At 56.5% G+C, this 23,805-nt stretch overlaps 1 protein-coding gene across 1 annotated transcript in view; it reads left to right on the forward strand.

The window, feature by feature from the left end:
• Positions 1–23,805, forward strand: part of nvl (nuclear VCP like) — a 368,828-nt gene that overhangs the window by 191,583 nt on the left and 153,440 nt on the right. The window lies entirely within an intron of this gene.

The following is a 23,805-nucleotide window of genomic DNA, read 5'->3' on the forward strand; positions in this document are numbered from 1 at the left end:
GGTATCTGCGGGGGGAGGTATGGGGGTTTGGGTGTGTTACTCTGTTGGTATCTGCGTGGGGGTTTGGGTGTGTTACTGTGTGGGTATCTGCGCGGGGGGGTATGGGGGTTTGGGTGTGTTACTGTGGGTATCTGCGGGGGGAGGTATGGGGGTTTGGGTGTGTTACTGTGTGGGTACCTGCGGGGGGGGTATGGGGGTTTGGGTGTGTTACTGTGTGGGTATCTGCGGGGGGGGGTATGGGGGTTTGGGTGTGTTACTGTGGGTATCTGCGGGGGGAGGTATGGGGGTTTGGGTTTATTACTGTGTGGGTATCTGCGGGGGGAGGTATAGGGGTTTGGGTGTGTTACTGTGTGGGTATCTGCGTGGAGGGTATGGGGGTTTGGGTATGTTACTGTGTGGGTATCTGCGGGGGGAGGTATGGGGGTTTGGGTGTGTTACTGTGTCGGTGTCTGCGGGGGAGGTATGGGGGTTTGGGTGTGTTACTGTGGGTATCTGCGGGGGGAGGTATGGGGGTTTGGGTGTGTTACTGTGTCGGTGTCTGCGGGGGAGGCATGGGGGTTTGGGTGTGTTACTGTGGGTATCTGCGGGGGGAGGTATGGGGGTTTGTGTGTATTACTCTGGGTATCTGCGGGGGGGTATGGGGGTTTGGGTTTATTACTGTGTGGGTATCTGCGGGGGGGTATGGGGGTTTGGGTATGTTACTGTGTGGGTATCTGCGGGGGGGAGGTATGGGGTTTGGGTGTGTTACTTTGTGGGTATCTGCGGGGGGGGTATGGGGGTTTGGGTGTGTTACTGTGTGGGTATCTGCGGGGGGGTATGGGGGTTTGGGTGTGTTACTGTGTGGGTATCTGCGGGGGGGTATGGGGGTTTGGGTGTGTTACTGTGTGGGTATCTGCGGCGGGAGGTATGGGGGTTTGGGTTTATTACTGTGGGTATCTGCGGGGGGGTATGGTGGTTTGGGTGTGTTACTGTGTGGGTATCTGCGGGGGGGTATGGGGGTTTGGGTGTGTTACTGTGTGGGTGTCTGCGGGGGAGGTATGGGGGTTTGGGTGTGTTACTGTGTGATTATCTGTGTGGGGGTATGGGTGTGTTACTGTGTGGGTATCTGCGGGGGGAGGTATGGGGGTTTGGGTGTATTACTGTGTGGGTATCTGCGTGGGGGTCTGGGTGTGTTACTGTGTGGGTATCTGCGGGGGGAGTTATGGGGGTTTGGGTGTGTTACTGTGTTGGTATCTGCGTGGGGGGTATGGGGGTTTGGGTGTGTTACTGTGTGGGTATCTGTGTGGGGGGTATGGGGGTTTGGGTATGTTACTGTGTGGGTATCTGCGGGGGGGTATGGTGGTTTGGGTGTGTTACTGTGTGGGTATCTGCGGGGGGGTATGGGGGTTTGGGTGTGTTACTGTGTGGGTATCTGCGTGGGGGGTATGGGGGTTTGGGTATGTTACTGTGTGGGCATCTGCGGGGGAAGGTATGGGGGTTTGGGTGTGTTACTGTGTGGGTGTCTGCGGGGGAGGTATGGGGGTTTGGGTGTGTTACTGTGTGATTATCTGCGTGGGGCTATGGGTGTGTTACTGTGTGGGTATCTGCGGGGGGAGGTATGGGGGTTTGGGTGTATTACTGTGTGGGTATCTGCGTGGGGGTCTGGGTGTGTTACTGTGTGGGTATCTGCGGGGGGAGGTATGGGGGTTTGGGTGTGTTACTGTGTTGGTATCTGCGTGGGGGGTATGGGGGTTTGGGTGTGTTACTGTGTGGGTATCTGTGTGGGGGGTATGGGGGTTTGGGTATGTTACTGTGTGGGTATCTGCGCGGGGGGGGTATGGGGGTTTGGGTGTGTTACTGTGTGATTATCTGCGTGGGGGTATGGGTGTGTTACTGTGTGGGTATCTGCGGGGGGAGGTATGGGGGTTTGGGTGTATTACTGTGTGGGTATCTGCGTGGGGGTCTGGGTGTGTTACTGTGTGGGTATCTGCGGGTGGAGGTATGGGGGTTTGGGTTTATTACTGTGTGGGTATCTGCGGGGGAGGTATGGGGGTTTGGGTGTATTACTGTGGGTATCTGCGGGGTGAGGTATAGGGGTTTGGGTGTGTTACTGTGTGGGTATCTGCGGGGGGGTACGGGGTTTGGGTGTATTACTGTGTGGGTATCTGCGGGGGGTATGGGAGTTTGGGTGTGTTACTGTGTGGGTATCTGCGGGGGGGTATGGGCGTTTGGGTGTGTTACTGTGTGGGTATCTGCATGGGGGGTTTGGGTGTTTTACTGTGCGGGTATCTGCGGGGGGGTATGGGGGTTTGGGTGTATTACTGTGTGGGTATCTGCGGGGGGGTATGGGGGTGTGGGTGTATTACTGTGTGGGTATCTGCGGGGGAGGTATGGGGGTTTGGGTGTATTACTGTGGGTATCTACGTGGGGGGTACGGTGGTTTGCGTGTGTTACTGTGTGAGTATTTGCGGGGGGAGGTACGGGGGTTTGGGTGTATTACTGTGTCGGTATCTGCGGGGGGGTACGGGGGTTTGGGTGTATTACTGTGTGGGTATCTGCGGGGGGGTATGGGGGTTTGGGTGTGTTACTGTGTGGGTGTCTGCGGGGGAGGTATGGGGGTTTGGGTGTGTTACTGTGTGATTATCTGTGTGGGGGTATGGGTGTGTTACTGTGTGGGTATCTGCGGGGGGAGGTATGGGGGTTTGGGTGTATTACTGTGTGGGTATCTGCGTGGGGGTCTGGGTGTGTTACTGTCTGGGTATCTGCGGGGGGAGTTATGGGGGTTTGGGTGTGTTACTGTGTTGGTATCTGCGTGGGGGGTATGGGGGTTTGGGTGTGTTACTGTGTGGGTATCTGTGTGGGGGGTATGGGGGTTTGGGTATGTTACTGTGTGGGTATCTGCGGGGGGGTATGGTGGTTTGGGTGTGTTACTGTGTGGGTATCTGCGGGGGGGCATGGGTGTGTTACTGTGTGGGTATCTGCGTGGGGGGTATGGGGGTTTGGGTATGTTACTGTGTGGGCATCTGCGGGGGAAGGTATGGGGGTTTGGGTGTGTTACTGTGTGGGTGTCTGCGGGGGAGGTATGGGGGTTTGGGTGTGTTACTGTGTGATTATCTGCGTGGGGCTATGGGTGTGTTACTGTGTGGGTATCTGCGGGGGGAGGTATGGGGGTTTGGGTGTATTACTGTGTGGGTATCTGCGTGGGGGTCTGGGTGTGTTACTGTGTGGGTATCTGCGGGGGGAGGTATGGGGGTTTGGGTGTGTTACTGTGTTGGTATCTGCGTGGGGGGTATGGGGGTTTGGGTGTGTTACTGTGTGGGTATCTGTGTGGGGGGTATGGGGGTTTGGGTATGTTACTGTGTGGGTATCTGCGTGGGGGGTATGGGGGTTTGGGTATGTTACTGTGTAGGCATCTGCGGGGGAAGGTATGGTGGTTTGGGTGTGTTACTGTGGGTATCTGCGCGGGGGGGGTATGGGGGTTTGGGTGTGTTACTGTGTGATTATCTGCGTGGGGGTATGGGTGTGTTACTGTGTGGGTATCTGCGGGGGGAGGTATGGGGGTTTGGGTGTATTACTGTGTGGGTATCTGCGTGGGGGTCTGGGTGTGTTACTGTGTGGGTATCTGCGGGGGGAGGTATGGGGGTTTGGGTTTATTACTGTGTGGGTATCTGCGGGGGAGGTATGGGGGTTTGGGTGTATTACTGTGGGTATCTGCGGGGTGAGGTATAGGGGTTTGGGTGTGTTACTGTGTGGGTATCTGCGGGGGGGTACGGGGTTTGGGTGTATTACTGTGTGGGTATCTGCGGGGGGGTATGGGAGTTTGGGTGTGTTACTGTGTGGGTATCTGCGGGGGGGGTATGGGCGTTTGGGTGTGTTACTGTGTGGGTATCTGCATGGGGGGTTTGGGTGTTTTACTGTGCGGGTATCTGCGGGGGGGTATGGGGGTTTGGGTGTATTACTGTGTGGGTATCTGCGGGGGGGTATGGGGGTGTGGGTGTATTACTGTGTGGGTATCTGCGGGGGAGGTATGGGGGTTTGGGTGTATTACTGTGGGTATCTACGTGGGGGGTACGGTGGTTTGCGTGTGTTACTGTGTGAGTATTTGCGGGGGGAGGTACGGGGGTTTGGGTGTATTACTGTGTGGGTATCTGCGGGGGGGGTACGGGGGTTTGGGTGTATTACTGTGTGGGTATCTGTGGGGGTTTGGGTGTGTTACTCTGTGGGTATCTGCGGGGGGAGTTATGGGTGTTTGGGTGTGTTACTGTGTGGGTATCTGCGGGGGAGGTATGGGGGTTTGGGTGTGTTACTATGTGGGTATTTGCGGGGGAGGTAAGGGGGTTTGGATGTGTTACTGTGTGGGTATCTGCGTGGGGGCTATGGGGGTTTGGGTGTGTTACTGTGTGGGTCTTTGCGGGGGGAGGTATAGGGGTTTTGGTGTGTTACTGTGTGGATATCTGCGTGGGGGGGTATGGGGGTTTGGGTGTATTACTGTGGGTATCTGCGGGTGGAGGTATGGGGGTTTGGGTGTGTTACTGTGTGGGTATCTGCGGGGGGTATGGGAGTTTGGGTGTGTTACTGTGTGGGTATCTGCGGGGGGTATGGGGGTTTGGGTGTGTTACTGTGTGGGTATCTGCGTGGGGGGTATGGGGGGTTTGGGTGTTTTACTGTGGGTATCTGCGTGGGGGGTATGGGGGGTTTGGGTGTTTTACTGTGCGGGTATCTGCGGGTGCGGTATGGGGGTTTGGGTGTGTTACTGTGTGGGTATCTGCGGGGGAGGTAAGGGGGTTTGGGTGTATTACTGTGTGGGTATCTGCGTGAGGGTATGGGGGTTTGGGTGTATTACTGTGTGGGTATCTGCGGGGGGGATATGGGGGTTTGGGTGTGTTACTGTGTGGGTATCTGCGGGGGGGTTATGGGGGTTTGGGTGTATTACTGTGTGGGTATCTGCGGGGGGGTACGGGGGTTTGGGTGTGTTACTGTGTGGGTATCTGCGGGGGGTACGGTGGTTTGGGTGTGTTACTGTGTGGTTATCTGCGGGGGGGTATGGGGGTTTGGGTGTGTTACTGTGTGGGTATCTGCGTGGGGGGTATGGGGGGTTTGGGTGTTTTACTGTTTGGGTATCTGCGAGGGGGGTATGGGGGGTTTGGGTGTATTACTGTGTGGGTATCTGCGGGGGGAGGTATGGGGGTTTGGGTGTGTTATTGTGTGGGTATCTGTGGGGGGAGGTATGGGGGTTTGGGTGTGTTACTGTGTGGGTAGCTGCGGGGGAGGTATGGGGGTTTGGGTGTGTTACTGTGTGGGTATTTGCGGGGGGATGTATGGGGGTTTGGGTGTGTTACTGTGTGAGTATCTGCGTGGGGGGTATGGGGGTTTGGGTGTGTTATTGTGTGGGTATTTGCGGGGGGAGGTACGGGGGTTTGTGTGTATTACTGTGTGGGTATCTGCGGGGGGGTATGGGAGTTTGGGTGTGTTACTGTGTGGGTATCTGCGGGGGGGGGTATGGGCGTTTGGGTGTTTTACTGTGTGGGTATCTGCATGGGGGGTTTGGGTGTTTTACTGTGCGGGTATCTGCGGGGGGGTATGGGGGTTTGGGTGTATTACTGTGTGGGTATCTGCGGGGGGGTATGGGGGTGTGGGTGTATTACTGTGTGGGTATCTGCGGGGGAGGTATGGGGGTTTGGTTGTATTACTGTGGGTATCTACGTGGGGGGTACGGTGGTTTGCGTGTGTTACTGTGTGAGTATTTGCGGGGGGAGGTACGGGGGTTTGGGTGTATTACTGTGTGGGTATCTGCGGGGGGGGTACGGGGGTTTGGGTGTATTACTGTGTGGGTATCTGTGGGGGTTTGGGTGTGTTACTCTGTGGGTATCTGCGGGGGGAGTTATGGGTGTTTGGGTGTGTTACTGTGTGGGTATCTGCGGGGGAGGTATGGGGGTTTGGGTGTGTTACTATGTGGGTATTTGCGGGGGAGGTAAGGGGGTTTGGATGTGTTACTGTGTGGGTATCTGCGTGGGGGCTATGGGGGTTTGGGTGTGTTACTGTGTGGGTCTTTGCGGGGGGAGGTATAGGGGTTTTGGTGTGTTACTGTGTGGGTATCTGCGTGGGGGGTATGGGGGTTTGGGTGTATTACTGTGGGTATCTGCGGGTGGAGGTATGGGGGTTTGGGTGTGTTACTGTGTGGGTATCTGCGGGGGGTATGGGAGTTTGGGTGTGTTACTGTGTGGGTATCTGCGGGGGGGTATGGGGGTTTGGGTGTGTTACTGTGTGGGTATCTGCGTGGGGGGTATGGGGGGTTTGGGTGTTTTACTGTGTGGGTATCTGCGTGGGGGGTATGGGGGGTTTGGGTGTTTTACTGTGCGGGTATCTGCGGGTGCGGTATGGGGGTTTGGGTGTGTTACTGTGTGGGTATCTGCGGGGGAGGTAAGGGGGTTTGGGTGTATTACTGTGTGGGTATCTGCGTGGGGGTATGGGGGTTTGGGTGTATTACTGTGTGGGTATCTGCGGGGGGGATATGGGGGTTTGGGTGTGTTACTGTGTGGGTATCTGCGGGGGGGTTATGGGGGTTTGGGTGTATTACTGTGTGGGTATCTGCGGGGGGGTACGGGGGTTTGGGTGTGTTACTGTGTGGGTATCTGCGGGGGGTACGGTGGTTTGGGTGTGTTACTGTGTGGTTATCTGCGGGGGGGTATGGGGGTTTGGGTGTGTTACTGTGTGGGTATCTGCGTGGGGGGTATGGGGGGTTTGGGTGTTTTACTGTTTGGGTATCTGCGAGGGGGATATGGGGGGGTTTGGGTGTATTACTGTGTGGGTATCTGCGGGGGGAGGTATGGGGGTTTGGGTGTGTTATTGTGTGGGTATCTGTGGGGGGAGGTATGGGGGTTTGGGTGTGTTACTGTGTGGGTAGCTGCGGGGGAGGTATGGGGGTTTGGGTGTGTTACTGTGTGGGTATTTGCGGGGGGATGTATGGGGGTTTGGGTGTGTTACTGTGTGGGTATCTGCGTGGGGGGTATGGGGGTTTGGGTGTGTTATTGTGTGGGTATTTGCGGGGGGAGGTACGGGGGTTTGTGTGTATTACTGTGCGGGTATCTGCGGGGGGTGTATGGGGATTTGGGTGTATTACTGTGTGGGTATCTGCGGGGGGGTATGGGGGTTTGGGTGTATTCCTGTGTGGGTATCTGCGGGGGAGGTATGGGGGTTAGGGTGTATTACTGTGGGTATCTCCGTGGGGGGTACGGTGGTTTGCGTGTGTTACTGTGTGGGTATTTGCGGGGGGAGGTACGGGGGTTTGGGTGTATTACTGTGTGGGTATCTGCGGGGGGGGTACGGGGGTTTGGGTGTATTACTGTGTGGGTATCTGCGGGGGTATGGGGGTTTGGGTGTGTTACTCTGTGGGTATCTGCGGGGGGAGTTATGGGGGTTTGGGTGTGTTACTGTGTGGGTATCTGCGTGGGGGTTTGGGTGTATTACTGTGTGGGTATCTGCGGGGGGGTATGGTGGTTTGGGTGTGTTACTGTGTGGGTATCTGCGTGGGGGTTTGGGTATGTTACTGTGTGGGTATCTGCGGGGGCAGGTATGGGGGTTTGGGTGTATTACTGTGTGGGTATCTGCGGGGGGGTATGGTGGTTTGGGTGTGTTACTGTGTGGGTATCTGCGGGGGGGTATGGGGGTTTGGGTGTGTTACTGTGTGGGTATCTGCGTGGGGGGTATGGGGGTTTGGGTGTATTACTGTGGGTATCTGCGGGTGGAGGTATGGGGGTTTGGGTGTGTTACTGTGTGGGTATCTGCGGGGGGTATGGGAGTTTGGGTGTGTTACTGTGTGGGTATCTGCGTGGGGGTCTGGGTGTGTTACTGTGTGGGTATCTGCGGGGGGAGGTATGGGGGTTTGGGTGTGTTACTGTGTTGGTATCTGCGTGGGGGGTATGGGGGTTTGGGTGTGTTACTGTGTGGGTATCTGCGGGGGAAGGTATGGGGGTTTGGATGTGTTACTGTGTGGGTGTCTGCGGGGGAGGTATGGTGGTTTGGGTGTGTTACTGTGTGGGTATCTGCGCGGGGGGGTATGGGGGTTTGGGTGTGTTACTGTGTGATTATCTGCGTGGGGGTATGGGTGTGTTACTGTGTGGGTATCTGCGGGGGGAGGTATGGGGGTCTGGGTGTATTACTGTGTGGGTATCTGCGTGGGGGTCTGGGTGTGTTACTGTGTGGGTATCTGCGGGGGGAGGTATGGGGGTTTGGGTTTATTAATGTGTGGGTATCTGCGGGGGAGGTATGGGGGTTTGGGTGTATTACTGTGGGTATCTGCGGGGTGAGGTATAGGGGTTTGGGTGTGTTACTGTGTGGGTATCTGCGGGGGGGTACGGGGTTTGGGTGTATTACTGTGTGGGTATCTGCGGGGGGGTATGGGCGTTTGGGTGTGTTACTGTGTGGGTATCTGCATGGGGGGTTTGGGAGTTTTACTGTGCGGGTATCTGCGGGGGGGTATGGGGGTTTGGGTGTATTACTGTGTGGGTATCTGCGGGGGGGGTATGGGGGTGTGGGTGTATTACTGTGTGGGTATCTGCGGGGGAGGTATGGGGGTTTGGGTGTATTACTGTGGGTATCTACGTGGGGGGTACGGTGGTTTGCGTGTGTTACTGTGAGTATTTGCGGGGGGAGGTACGGGGGTTTGGGTGTATTACTGTGTGGGTATCTGCGGGGGGGTACGGGGGTTTGGGTGTATTACTGTGTGGGTATCTGTGGGGGTTTGGGTGTGTTACTCTGTGGGTATCTGCGGGGGGAGTTATGGGGGTTTGGGTGTGTTACTGTGTGGGTATCTGCGTGGGGGTTTGGGTGTATTACTGTGTGGGTACCTGCAGGGGGAGTTATGGGGGTTTGCGTGTATTACGGTGCGGGTATCTGCAGGGGGAGGTATGGGTGTTTGGGTGTGTTACTGTGTGGGTATCTGCGGGGGAGGTATGGGGGTTTGGGTGTGTTACTATGTGGGTATTTGCGGGGGAGGTAAGGGGGTTTGGATGTGTTACTGTGTGGGTATCTGCGTGGGGGCTATGGGGGTTTGGGTGTGTTAGTGTGGGTCTTTGCGGGGGGAGGTATAGGGGTTTTGGTGTGTTACTGTGTGGGTATCTGCGTGGGGGGTATGGGGGTTTGGGTGTATTACTGTGGGTATCTGCGGGTGGAGGTATGGGGGTTTGGGTGTGTTACTGTGTGGGTATCTGCGGGGGGTATGGGAGTTTGGGTTTGTTACTGTGTGGGTATCTGCGGGGGGGTATGGGGGTTTGGGTGTGTTACTGTGTGGGTATCTGCGTGGGGGGTATGGGGGGTTTGGGGGTTTTACTGTGCGGGTATCTGCGGGGGAGGTATGGGGGTTTGGGTGTATTACTGTGTGGGTATCTGCGGGGGGTATGGGAGTTGGGGTGTGTTACTGTGTGGGTATCTGCAGGGGGGTATGGGGGTTTGGGTGTTTTACTGTGTGGGTATCTGCATGGGGGGTTTGGGTGTTTTACTGTGCGGGTATCTGCGGGTGCGGTATGGGGGTTTGGGTGTGTTACTGTGTGGGTATCTGCGGGGGAGGTAAGGGGGTTTGGGTGTATTACTGTGTGGGTATCTGCGTGGGGGTATGGGGGTTTGGGTGTATTACTGTGTGGGTATCTGCGGGGGGGATATGGGGGTTTGGGTGTGTTACTGTGTGGGTATCTGCGGGGGGGTTATGGGGGTTTGGGTGTATTACTGTGTGGGTATCTGCGGGGGGGTACGGGGGTTTGGGTGTGTTACTGTGTGGGTATCTGCGGGGGGTACGGTGGTTTGGGTGTGTTACTGTGTGGGTATCTGCGGGGGGGTATGGGGGTTTGGGTGTGTTACTGTGTGGGTATCTGCGTGGGGGGTATGGGGGGTTTGGGTGTTTTACTGTTTGGGTATCTGCGAGGGGGGTATTGGGGGGTTTGGGTGTATTACTGTGTGGGTATCTGCGGGGGGAGGTATGGGGGTTTGGGTGTGTTATTGTGTGGGTATCTGTGGGGGGAGGTATGGGGGTTTGGGTGTGTTACTGTGTGGGTAGCTGCGGGGGAGGTATGGGGGTTTGGGTGTGTTACTGTGTGGGTATTTGCGGGGGGATGTATGGGGGTTTGGGTGTGTTACTGTGTGGGTATCTGCGTGGGGGGTATGGGGGTTTGGGTGTGTTATTATGTGGGTATTTGCGGGGGGAGGTACGGGGGTTTGTGTGTATTACTGTGCGGGTATCTGCGGGGGGTGTATGGGGATTTGGGTGTATTACTGTGTGGGTATCTGCGGGGGGGTATGGGGGTTTGGGTGTATTCCTGTGTGGGTATCTGCGGGGGAGGTATGGGGGTTTGGGTGTATTACTGTGGGTATCTCCGTGGGGGGTGCGGTGGTTTGCGTGTGTTGCTGTGTGGGTATTTGCGGGGGGAGGTACGGGGGTTTGGGTGTATTACTGTGTGGGTATCTGCGGGGGGGGTACGGGGGTTTGGGTGTATTACTGTGTGGGTATCTGCGGGGGTATGGGGGTTTGGGTATGTTACTCTGTGGGTATCTGCGGGGGGAGTTATGGGGGTTTGGGTGTGTTACTGTGTGGGTATCTGCGTGGGGGTTTGGGTGTATTACTGTGTGGTACCTGCGGGGGGAGTTATGGGGGTTTGCGTGTATTACTGTGGGTATCTGCGGGGGCAGGTATGGGGGTTTGGGTGTATTACTGTGTGGGTATCTGCCGGGGGGTATGGTGGTTTGGGTGTGTTACTGTGTGGGTATCTGCGGGGGGGTATGGGGGTTTGGGTGTGTTACTGTGTGGGTATCTGCGTGGGGGGTATGGGGGTTTGGGTGTATTACTGTGGGTATCTGCGGGTGGAGGTATGGGGGTTTGGGTGTGTTACTGTGTGGGTATCTGCGGGGGGTATGGGAGTTTGGGTGTGTTACTGTGTGGGTATCTGCGTGGGGGGTATGGGGGTTTGGGTATGTTACTGTGTGGGCATCTGCGGGGGAAGGTATGGGGGTTTGGGTGTGTTACTGTGTGATTATCTGCGTGGGGGTATTGGTGTGTTACTGTGTGGGTATCTGCGGGGGGAGGTATGGGGGTTTGGGTGTATTACTGTGTGGGTATCTGCGTGGGGGTCTGGGTGTGTTACTGTGTGGGTATCTGCGGGGGGAGGTATGGGGGTTTGGGTTTATTACTGTGTGGGTATCTGCGGGGGGGGGTATGGGGGTTTGGGTGTGTTACTGTGTTGGTATCTGAGTGGGGGGTATGGGGGTTTGGGTGTGTTACTGTGTGGGTATCTGCGTGGGGGGTATGGGGGTTTGGGTATGTTACTGTGTGGGCATCTGCGGGGGAAGGTATGGGGGTTTGGGTGTGTTACTGTGTGGGTGTCTGCGGGGGAGGTATGGTGGTTTGGGTGTGTTACTGTGTGGGTATCTGCGCGGGGGGGGTATGGGGGTTTGGGTGTGTTACTGTGTGATTATCTGCGTGGGGGTATGGGTGTGTTACTGTGTGGGTATCTGCGGGGGGAGGTATGGGGGTTTGGGTGTATTACTGTGTGGGTATCTGCGTGGGGGTCTGGGTGTGTTACTGTGCGTATCTGCGGGGGGAGGTATGGGGGTTTGGGTTTATTACTGTGTGGGTATCTGCGGGGGAGGTATGGGGGTTTGGGTGTAGTACTGTGGGTATCTGCGGGGTGAGGTATAGGGGTTTGGGTGTGTTACTGTGTGGGTATCTGCGGGGGGGTACGGGGGTTTGGGTGTATTACTGTGTGGGTATCTGCGGGGGGGTATGGGAGTTTGGGTGTGTTACTGTGTGGGTATCTGCGGGGGGGGTATGGGCGTTTGGGTGTGTTACTGTGTGGGTATCTGCATGGGGGGTTTGGGTGTTTTACTGTGCGGGTATCTGCGGGGGGTGGTATGGGGGTTTGGGTGTATTACTGTGTGGGTATCTGCGGGGGGGTATGGGGGTGTGGGTGTATTACTGTGTGGGTATCTGCGGGGGAGGTATGGGGGTTTGGGTGTATTACTGTGGGTATCTACGTGCGGGGTACGGTGGTTTGCGTGTGTTACTGTGTGAGTATTTGCGGGGGGAGGTACGGGAGTTTGGGTGTATTACTGTGTGGGTATCTGCGGGGGTATGGGGGTTTGGGTGTGTTACTCTGTGGGTATCTGCGGGGGGAGTTATGGGGGTTTGGGTGTGTTACTGTGTGGGTATCTGCGTGGGGGTTTGGGTGTATTACTGTGTGGGTACCTGCGGGGGGAGTTATGGGGGTTTGCGTGTATTACGGTGCGGGTATCTGCAGGGGGAGGTATGGGTGTTTGGGTGTGTTACTGTGTGGGTATCTGCGGGGGAGGTATGGGGGTTTGGGTGAGTTACTGTGTGGGTATCTGCGGGGGGTATGGGAGTTTGGGTGTGTTACTGTGTGGGTATCTGCAGGGGGGTATGGGGGTTTGGGTGTGTTACTGTGTGGGTATCTGCGTGGGGGGTATGGGGGGTTTGGGTGTTTTACTGTGCGGGTATCTGCGGGTGCGGTATGGGGGTTTGGGTGTGTTACTGTGTGGGTATCTGCGGGGGAGGTAAGGGGGTTTGGGTGTATTACTGCGTGGGTATCTGCGTGGGGGTATGGGGGTTTGGGTGCATTACTGTGTGGGTATCTGCGGGGGGGATATGGGGGTTTGGGTGTGTTACTGTGTGGGTATCTGCGGGGGGGTTATGGGGGTTTGGGTGTATTACTGTGTGGGTATCTGCGGGGGGGTACGGGGGTTTGGGTGTGTTACTGTGTGGGTATCTGCGGGGGGTACGGTGGTTTGGGTGTGTTACTGTGTGGGTATCTGCGGGGGGGTATGGGGGTTTGGGTGTGTTACTGTGTGGGTATCTGCGTGGGGGGTTTGGGTGTTTTACTGTTTGGGTATCTGCGAGGGGGGTATGGGGGGGTTTGGGTGTATTACTGTGTGGGTATCTGCGGGGGGAGGTATGGGGGTTTGGGTGTGTTATTGTGTGGGTATCTGTGGGGGGAGGTATGGGGGTTTGGGTGTGTTACTGTGTGGGTAGCTGCGGGGGAGGTATGGGGGTTTGGGTGTGTTACTGTGTGGGTATTTGCGGGGGGATGTATGGGGGTTTGGGTGTGTTACTGTGTGGGTATCTGCGTGGGGGGTATGGGGGTTTGGGTGTGTTATTGTGTGGGTATTTGCGGGGGGAGGTACGGGGGTTTGGGTGTATTACTGTGCGGGTATCTGCGGGGGGTGTATGGGGGTTTGGGTGTATTACTGTGTGGGTATCTGCGGGGGGGTATGGGGGTTTGGGTGTATTCCTGTGTGGGTATCTGCGGGGGAGGTATGGGGGTTTGGGTGTATTACTGTGGGTATCTCCGTGGGGGGTACGGTGGTTTGCGTGTGTTACTGTGTGGGTATTTGCGGGGGGAGGTACGGGGGTTTGGGTGTATTACTGTGTGGGTATCTGCGGGGGGGTACGGGGGTTTGGGTGTATTACTGTGTGGGTATCTGCGGGGGTATGGGGGTTTGGGTGTGTTACTCTGTGGGTATCTGCGGGGGGAGTTATGGGGGTTTGGGTGTGTTACTGTTTGGTTATCTGCGTTTGGGTTTGGGTGTATTACTGTGTGGGTACCTGCGGGGGGAGTTATGGGGGTTTGGGTGTATTACTGTGTGGGTATCTGTGGGGGAAAGTATGTGCGTTTGGGTGTGTTACTCTGTGGGTATCTGCGGGGGAGGTATGGGGGTTTGGGTGTGTTACTGTGTGGGTATTTGCGGGGTAGGTATGGGGGTTTGGATGTGTTACTGTGTGGGTATCTGCGTGGGGGGTATGGGGGTTTGGGTGTGTTACTGTGTGGGTCTTTGCGGGGGGAGGTATAGGGGTTTGGGTGTGTTACTGTGTGGGTACCTGCGGGGGGAGTTATGGGGGTTTGCGTGTATTACGGTGCGGGTATCTGCGGGGGGAGGTATGGGGGTTTGGGTGTGTTACTGTGTGGGTATCTGTGGGGGAAAGTATGTGCGTTTGGGTGTGTTACTGTGTGGGTATCTGCGGGGGAGGTATGGGGGTTTGGGTGTGTTACTGTGTGGGTATTTGCGGGGGAGGAATGGGGGTTTGGATGTGTTACTGTGTGGGTATCTGCGTGGGGGGTATGGGGGTTTGGGTGTGTTACTGTGTGGGTCTTTGCGGGGGGAGGTACGGGGGTTTGGGTGTATTACTGTGTGGGTATCTGCGGGGGGGGTACGGGGGTTTGGGTGTATTACTGTGTGGGTATCTGCGGGGGGGTATGGTGGTTTGGGTGTGTTACTGTGTGGGTATCTGCGGGGGGGTATGGGGGTTTGGGTGTGTTACTGTGTGGGTATCTGCGTGGGGGGTATGGGGGTTTGGGTGTATTACTGTGGGTATCTGCGGGTGGAGGTATGGGGGTTTGGGTGTGTTACTGTGTGGGTATCTGCGGGGGGTATGGGAGTTTGGGTGTGTTACTGTGTGGGTATCTGCGTGGGGGGTATGGGGGTTTGGGTATGTTACTGTGTGGGCATCTGCGGGGGAAGGTATGGGGGTTTGGGTGTGTTACTGTGTGATTATCTGCGTGGGGGTATTGGTGTGTTACTGTGTGGGTATCTGCGGGGGGAGGTATGGGGGTTTGGGTGTATTACTGTGTGGGTATCTGCGTGGGGGTCTGGGTGTGTTACTGTGTGGGTATCTGCGGGGGGAGGTATGGGGGTTTGGGTTTATTACTGTGTGGGTATCTGCGGGGGGGGTATGGGGGTTTGGGTGTGTTACTGTGTTGGTATCTGAGTGGGGGGTATGGGGGTTTGGGTGTGTTACTGTGTGGGTATCTGCGTGGGGGGTATGGGGGTTTGGGTATGTTACTGTGTGGGCATCTGCGGGGGAAGGTATGGGGGTTTGGGTGTGTTACTGTGTGGGTGTCTGCGGGGGAGGTATGGTGGTTTGGGTGTGTTACTGTGTGGGTATCTGCGCGGGGGGGGTATGGGGGTTTGGGTGTGTTACTGTGTGATTATCTGCGTGGGGGTATGGGTGTGTTACTGTGTGGGTATCTGCGGGGGGAGGTATGGGGGTTTGGGTGTATTACTGTGTGGGTATCTGCGTGGGGGTCTGGGTGTGTTACTGTGCGTATCTGCGGGGGGAGGTATGGGGGTTTGGGTTTATTACTGTGTGGGTATCTGCGGGGGAGGTATGGGGGTTTGGGTGTAGTACTGTGGGTATCTGCGGGGTGAGGTATAGGGGTTTGGGTGTGTTACTGTGTGGGTATCTGCGGGGGGGTACGGGGGTTTGGGTGTATTACTGTGTGGGTATCTGCGGGGGGGTATGGGAGTTTGGGTGTGTTACTGTGTGGGTATCTGCGGGGGGGGTATGGGCGTTTGGGTGTGTTACTGTGTGGGTATCTGCATGGGGGGTTTGGGTGTTTTACTGTGCGGGTATCTGCGGGGGGTGGTATGGGGGTTTGGGTGTATTACTGTGTGGGTATCTGCGGGGGGGTATGGGGGTGTGGGTGTATTACTGTGTGGGTATCTGCGGGGGAGGTATGGGGGTTTGGGTGTATTACTGTGGGTATCTACGTGCGGGGTACGGTGGTTTGCGTGTGTTACTGTGTGAGTATTTGCGGGGGGAGGTACGGGAGTTTGGGTGTATTACTGTGTGGGTATCTGCGGGGGTATGGGGGTTTGGGTGTGTTACTCTGTGGGTATCTGCGGGGGGAGTTATGGGGGTTTGGGTGTGTTACTGTGTGGGTATCTGCGTGGGGGTTTGGGTGTATTACTGTGTGGGTACCTGCGGGGGGAGTTATGGGGGTTTGCGTGTATTACGGTGCGGGTATCTGCAGGGGGAGGTATGGGTGTTTGGGTGTGTTACTGTGTGGGTATCTGCGGGGGAGGTATGGGGGTTTGGGTGTGTTACTGTGTGGGTATCTGCGGGGGGTATGGGAGTTTGGGTGTGTTACTGTGTGGGTATCTGCGGGGGGGTATGGGGGTTTGGGTGTGTTACTGTGTGGGTATCTGCGTGGGGGGTATGGGGGGTTTGGGGGTTTTACTGTGCGGGTATCTGCGGGGGAGGTATGGGGGTTTGGGTGTATTACTGTGTGGGTATCTGCGGGGGGTATGGGAGTTTGGGTGTGTTACTGTGTGGGTATCTGCAGGGGGGTATGGGGGTTTGGGTGTGTTACTGTGTGGGTATCTGCGTGGGGGGAATGGGGGGTTTGGGTGTTTTACTGTGCGGGTATCTGCGGGTGCGGTATGGGGGTTTGGGTGTGTTACTGTGTGGGTATCTGCGGGGGAGGTAAGGGGGTTTGGGTGTATTACTGCGTGGGTATCTGCGTGGGGGTATGGGGGTTTGGGTGCATTACTGTGTGGGTATCTGCGGGGGGGATATGGGGGTTTGGGTGTGTTACTGTGTGGGTATCTGCGGGGGGGTTATGGGGGTTTGGGTGTATTACTGTGTGGGTATCTGCGGGGGGGTACGGGGGTTTGGGTGTGTTACTGTGTGGGTATCTGCGGGGGGTACGGTGGTTTGGGTGTGTTACTGTGTGGGTATCTGCGGGGGGGTATGGGGGTTTGGGTGTGTTACTGTGTGGGTATCTGCGTGGGGGGTTTGGGTGTTTTACTGTTTGGGTATCTGCGAGGGGGGTATGGGGGGGTTTGGGTGTATTACTGTGTGGGTATCTGCGGGGGGAGGTATGGGGGTTTGGGTGTGTTATTGTGTGGGTATCTGTGGGGGGAGGTATGGGGGTTTGGGTGTGTTACTGTGTGGGTAGCTGCGGGGGAGGTATGGGGGTTTGGGTGTGTTACTGTGTGGGTATTTGCGGGGGGATGTATGGGGGTTTGGGTGTGTTACTGTGTGGGTATCTGCGTGGGGGGTATGGGGGTTTGGGTGTGTTATTGTGTGGGTATTTGCGGGGGGAGGTACGGGGGTTTGGGTGTATTACTGTGCGGGTATCTGCGGGGGGTGTATGGGGGTTTGGGTGTATTACTGTGTGGGTATCTGCGGGGGGGTATGGGGGTTTGGGTGTATTCCTGTGTGGGTATCTGCGGGGGAGGTATGGGGGTTTGGGTGTATTACTGTGGGTATCTCCGTGGGGGGTACGGTGGTTTGCGTGTGTTACTGTGTGGGTATTTGCGGGGGGAGGTACGGGGGTTTGGGTGTATTACTGTGTGGGTATCTGCGGGGGGGTACGGGGGTTTGGGTGTATTACTGTGTGGGTATCTGCGGGGGTATGGGGGTTTGGGTGTGTTACTCTGTGGGTATCTGCGGGGGGAGTTATGGGGGTTTGGGTGTGTTACTGTTTGGTTGTTTGGGTTTGGGTGTATTACTGTGTGGGTACCTGCGGGGGGAGTTATGGGGGTTTGGGTGTATTACTGTGTGGGTATCTGTGGGGGAAAGTATGTGCGTTTGGGTGTGTTACTCTGTGGGTATCTGCGGGGGAGGTATGGGGGTTTGGGTGTGTTACTGTGTGGGTATTTGCGGGGTAGGTATGGGGGTTTGGATGTGTTACTGTGTGGGTATCTGCGTGGGGGGTATGGGGGTTTGGGTGTGTTACTGTGTGGGTCTTTGCGGGGGGAGGTATAGGGGTTTGGGTGTGTTACTGTGTGGGTACCTGCGGGGGGAGTTATGGGGGTTTGCGTGTATTACGGTGCGGGTATCTGCGGGGGGAGGTATGGGGGTTTGGGTGTGTTACTGTGTGGGTATCTGTGGGGGAAAGTATGTGCGTTTGGGTGTGTTACTGTGTGGGTATCTGCGGGGGAGGTATGGGGGTTTGGGTGTGTTACTGTGTGGGTATTTGCGGGGGAGGAATGGGGGTTTGGATGTGTTACTGTGTGGGTCTCTGCGTGGGGGGTATGGGGGTTTGGGTGTGTTACTGTGTGGGTCTTTGCGGGGGGAGGTATAGGGGTTTGGGTGTGTTACTGTGTGGGTATCTGCGTGGGGGATATTGGGGTTTGGGTGTATTACTGTGGGTATCTGCGGGTGGAGGTATGGGGGTTTGGGTGTGTTACTGTGTGGGTATCTGCGGGGGGTATGGGAGTTTGCGTGTGTTACTGTGTGGGTATCTGCGGGGGGTATGGGGGTTTGGGTGTGTTTCTGTGGGTATCTGCGTGGGGGGTAGGGGGGTTTGGGTGTTTTACTGTGCGGGTATCTGCGGGGGAGGTATGGGGGTTTGGGTGTATTACTGTGTGGGTATCTGCGGGGGGTATGGGAGATTGGGTGTGTTACTGTGTGGGTATCTGCAGGGGGTATGGGGGTTTGGGTGTGTTACTGTGTGGGTACCTGCGTGGGGGGTATGGGGGGTTTGGGTGTTTTACTGTGCGGGTATCTGCGGGTGCGGTATGGGGGTTTGGGTGTGTTACTGTGTGGGTATCTGCGGGGGAGGTATGGGGGTTTGGGTGTATTACTGTGTGGGTATCTGCGTGGGGGTATGGGGGTTTGGGTGTATTACTGTGTGGGTATCTGCGGGGGGGATATGGGGGTTTGGGTGTGTTACTGTGTGGGTATCTGCGGGGGGGTTATGGGGGTTTGGGTGTATTACTGTGGGTATCTGCGGGGGGGTACGGGGGTTTGGTTGTGTTACTGTGTGGGTATCTGCGGGGGGTACGGTGGTTTGGGTGTGTTACTGTGTGGGTATCTGCGGGGGGTGTATGGGGGTTTGGGTGTATTACTGTGTGGGTATCTGCGGGGGGGTATGGGGGTTTGGGTGTATTCCTGAGTGGGTATCTGCGGGGGAGGTATGGGGGTTTGGGTGTATTACTGTGGGTATCTCCGTGGGGGGCACGGTGGTTTGCGTGTGTTACTGTGTGGGTATTTGCGGGGGGAGGTACGGGGGTTTGGGTGTATTACTGTGTGGGTATCTGCGGGGGGGGTACGGGGATTTGGGTGTATTACTGTGTGGGTATCTGCGGGGGTATGGGGGTTTGGGTGTGTTACTCTCTGGGTATCTGCGGGGGGAGTTATGGGGGTTTGGGTGTGTTACTGTGTGGGTATCTGCGTGGGGGTTTGGGTGTATTACTGTGTGGGTACCTGCGGGGGGAGTTATGGGGGTTTGCGTGTATTACGGTGCGGGTATCTGCGGGGGGAGGTATGGGGGTTTGGGTGTGTTACTGTGTGGGTATCTGTGGGGGAAAGTATGTGCGTTTGGGTGTGTTACTGTGTGGGTATCTGCGGGGGAGGTATGGGGGGTTTGGGTGTTTTACTGTGCGGGTATCTGCGGGGGAGGTATGGGGGTTTGGGTGTATTACTGTGTGGGTATCTGCGGGGGGTATGGGAGATTGGGTGTGTTACTGTGTGGGTATCTGCAGGGGGGTATGGGGGTTTGGGTGTGTTACTGTGTGGGTACCTGCGTGGGGGGTATGGGGGGTTTGGGTGTTTTACTGTGCGGGTATCTGCGGGTGCGGTATGGGGGTTTGGGTGTGTTACTGTGTGGGTATCTGCGGGGGAGGTATGGGGGTTTGGGTGTATTACTGTGTGGGTATCTGCGTGGGGGTATGGGGGTTTGGGTGTATTACTGTGTGGGTATCTGCGGGGGGGATATGGGGGTTTGGGTGTGTTACTGTGTGGGTATCTGCGGGGGGGTTATGGGGGTTTGGGTGTATTACTGTGTGGGTATCTGCGGGGGGGTACGGGGGTTTGGTTGTGTTACTGTGTGGGTATCTGCGGGGGGTACGGTGGTTTGGGTGTGTTACTGTGTGGGTATCTGCGGGGGGTGTATGGGGGTTTGGGTGTATTACTGTGTGGGTATCTGCGGGGGGGGTATGGGGGTTTGGGTGTATTCCTGTGTGGGTATCTGCGGGGGAGGTATGGGGGTTTGGGTGTATTACTGTGGGTATCTCCGTGGGGGGCACGGTGGTTTGCGTGTGTTACTGTGTGGGTATTTGCGGGGGGAGGTACGGGGGTTTGGGTGTATTACTGTGTGGGTATCTGCGGGGGGGGTACGGGGATTTGGGTGTATTACTGTGTGGGTATCTGCGGGGGTATGGGGGTTTGGGTGTGTTACTCTCTGGGTATCTGCGGGGGGAGTTATGGGGGTTTGGGTGTGTTACTGTGTGGGTATCTGCGTGGGGGTTTGGGTGTATTACTGTGTGGGTACCTGCGGGGGAAGTTATGGGGGTTTGCGTGTATTACGGTGCGGGTATCTGCGGGGGGAGGTATGGGGGTTTGAGTGTGTTACTGTGTGTGTATCTGTGGGGGAAAGTATGTGCGTTTGGGTGTGTTACTGTGTGGGTATCTGCGGGGGAGGTATGGGGGTTTGGGTGTGTTACTGTGTGGGTATTTGCGGGGGAGGAATGGGGGTTTGGATGTGTTACTGTGTGGGTATCTGCGTGGGGGGTATGGGGGTTTGGGTGTGTTACTGTGTGGGTCTTTGCGGGGGGAGGTATAGGGGTTTGGGTGTGTTACTGTGTGGGTATCTGCGTGGGGGATATGGGGGTTTGGGTGTATTACTGTGGGTATCTGCGGGTGGAGGTATGGGGGTTTGGGTGTGTTACTGTGTGGGTATCTGCGGGGGGTATGGGAGTTTGGGTGTGTTACTGTGTGGGTATCTGCGGGGGGGTATGGGGGTTTGGGTGTGTTACTGTGGGTATCTGCGTGGGGGGTATGGGGGGTTTGGGTGTTTTACTTTGCGGGTATCTGCGGGGGAGGTATGGGGGTTTGGGTGTATTACTGTGTGGGTATCTGCGGGGGGTATGGGAGTTTGGGTGTGTTACTGTGTGGGTATCTGCAGGGGGGTATGGGGGTTTGGGTGTGTTACTGTGTGGGTAACTGCGTGGGGGGTATGGGGGGTTTGGGTGTTTTACTGTGCGGGTATCTGCGGGTGCGGTATGGGGGTTTGGGTGTGTTACTGTGTGGGTATCTGCGGGGGAGGTATGGGGGTTTGGGTGTATTACTGTGTGGGTATCTGCGTGGGGGTATGGGGGTTTGGGTGTATTACTGTGTTGGTATCTGCGGGGGGGATATGAGGGTTTGGGTGTGTTACTGTGTGGGTATCTGCGGGGGGGTTATGGGGGTTTGGGTGTATTACTGTGTGGGTATCTGCGGGGGGGTACGGGGGTTTGGGTGTGTTACTGTGTGGGTATCTGCGGGGGGTACGGTGGTTTGGGTGTGTTACTGTGTGGGTATCTGCCGGGGGGTATGGTGGTTTGGGTGTGTTACTGTGCTGGTATCTGCGTGGGGGGTATGGGGGGTTTGGGTGTTTTACTGTTTGAGTATCTGCGAGGGGGGTATGGGGGGGCTTGGGTGTATTACTGTGTGGGTATCTGCGGGGGGAGGTATGGGGGTTTGGGTGTGTTATTGTGTGGGTATCTGTGGGGGGAGGTATGGGGGTTTGGGTGTGTTACTGTGTGGGTATCTGCGGGGAAGGTATGGGGGTTTGGGTGTGTTACTGTGTGGGTATTTGCGGGGGGATGTATGGGGGTTTGGGTGTGTTACTGTGTGGGTATCTGCGTGGGGGGTATGGGGGTTTGGGTGTGTTGTGTGGGTATCTGTGGGGGGAGGTATGGGGGTTTAGGTGTGTTACTGTGTGGGTATCTGCGGGGGGAGGTATAGGGGTTTGGGTGTGTTACTGTGTGGGGGGTATGGGGGTTTGGATGTGTTACTGTGTGGGTATTTGCGGGGGGAGTTATGGGGGTTTGGGTGTGTTACTGTGTGGGTATCTGCGTGCGTGTATGGGGGTTTGGGTGTGTTACTGTGTGGGCATCTGCGGGGGTAGGTATGGGGGTTTGGGTGTATTACTGTGCGGGTATCTGCGGGGGGTATGGGGGTTTGGGTGTGTTACTGTGTGGGTGTGGGTATCTGCGCGGGGGGTATGGGGGTTTGGGTGTGTTACTGTGGGTATCTGCGTGGGGGTATGGGGGTTTGGGTGTTACTGTGTGGGTATCTGCGGGGGGAGATATGGGGGTTTGGGTGTGTTACTGTGTGGGTATCTGCGGGGGGAGGTATGTAGGATTGGGTGTATTACTGTGTGGGTATTTGCGTGGGTGTATGGGGGTTTGGGTGTATTACTGATTGGGTATCTGCGGGGGGAGTTGTGGTGATTTGGGTGTGTTACTGTGTGGGTATCTGCGGGGGCAGGTTTGGGGGTTTGGGTGTATGACTGTGGGTATCTGCGGGGGGAGGTATGAGGGTGTGGGTGTATTACTGTGTGGGTGACTGCGGGGGGAGGTATGGGGGTTTGGGGGTTTTACTGTGTGGGTATCTGCGTGGGGGGTTTGGGTGTATTACTGTGTGGGTATCTGCGGGGGGAGATATGTGGATTTGGGTGTATTACTGTGTGGGTATCTGCGGGGGGGGTATGGGGGTTTGGGAGTGTTACTGTGTGGGTATCTGCGGGGGAGGTATGGGGGTTTGGGTATATTACTGTGGATATCTGCGGGGGGAGTTATGGGGGTTTGGGTGTGTCACTGTGCGTATCTGCGTGGGGATATGGTGGTTTGGGTGTGTTACTGTGTGGGTATCTGCGGGGGGAGCTATGGGGGTTTGGCTGTGTTACTGTGTGGGTATCTGCGGGGGGAGGTATGGGGGTTTGGGTGTATTCCCGTCTGGGTATCCGGGGGGGAGGTATGGGGGTTTGGGTGTATTACTGTGTGGGTATCTGCGGGGGGAGGTACGGGGGTTTGCGTGTATTACTGTGTGGGTATCTCCGTGGGAGGGTATGGGAGTTTGGGTGTATTACTGTGTGGGGGGGGGGGGTGGCTGGGGGTTTGGGGGTTTTACTGTGTGGGTATCTGCGGGATGGGGGACGGTGGTTTGGGTATATTACTCTGTGGGTATCTGCGGGGGGTGCGGGGTATGGGGGTTTGGGTGTATTACTGTGTGGGTATCTGCGGGGGAGGTATGGGGGTTTGGGTGTGTTACTGTGTGGGTATCTGCGGGGTGAGGTATGGGGGTTTGGGTGTGTTACTGTGTGGTTATCTCCGGGGGAGGTATGGGGTTTGGGTCTATTACTGTGTAGGTATCTGCGGGGGAGGTATGGGCGTTTGGGAGTATTACTGTGTGGGTATCTGCGGGCGGAGGTATGGGGGTTTGGGTGTGTTACTGTGTGGGTATCTGCGGGGGGGGTATGGGGGTTTGCGTGTGTTACTGTATGGGTATCTGTTGGGGGAGGTATGGGGGTTTGGGTGTATTACTGTGTGGGTGTCTGCGGGGAGAGGTATGGGGGTTTGGGTGTTTTCCTGTGTGAGTATCTGCGGGAAGAGGTATGGGGGTTTAGGTGTGTTACTGTGTGGGTATCTGCGGGGGGGATGTATCGGCGTTTGGGTATGTTACCGTGTGGGTATCTGCGGTGGAGGTATGGGGGTTTGGGTGTGTTACTGTGCGGGTATCTGCGTGGGGGTATGGGGGTTTGGGTGTGTTACTGTCTGGTATCTGCGTGGGGGTATGGGGGTTTGGGTGTGTTACTGTGTGGGTATCTGCGGGGGTGGTATGGTGGTTTGGGTGTGTTATTGTGTGGGTATCTGCGGGGGGGTATGGTGGTTTGGGTGTGTTACTGTGTGGGTATCTGCATGGGTGTTATGGGGTTTGGGTGTGTTACTGTGTGGGTATCTGCGTGGGAGTTTGGGTGTGTTACTGTCTGGGTATCTGCGTGGGGGTATGGGCGTTTGGGTGTGTTACTGTGTGGGTATCTGCGGGGGGGTATGGTGGTTTGGGTGTGTTACTGTGTGGGTATCTGCGGGGGTGTTATGGGGTTTGGGTGTGTTACTGTGTGGGTATCTGCGTGGGGGTATGGGGGTTTGGGTGTGTTACTGTGTGGGTATCTGCGGGGGGGTATGGGGGTTTGGGTGTGTTACTGTGTGGGTATCTGCGGGGGGGTTATGGGGTTTGGGTGTGTTCCTGTGGGTATCTGCGGGGGGTTATGGGGGTTT

Source organism: Scyliorhinus torazame, chromosome 4 (assembly GCF_047496885.1).
Source record: "Scyliorhinus torazame isolate Kashiwa2021f chromosome 4, sScyTor2.1, whole genome shotgun sequence".
Lineage (NCBI taxonomy): Eukaryota > Metazoa > Chordata > Chondrichthyes > Carcharhiniformes > Scyliorhinidae > Scyliorhinus > Scyliorhinus torazame.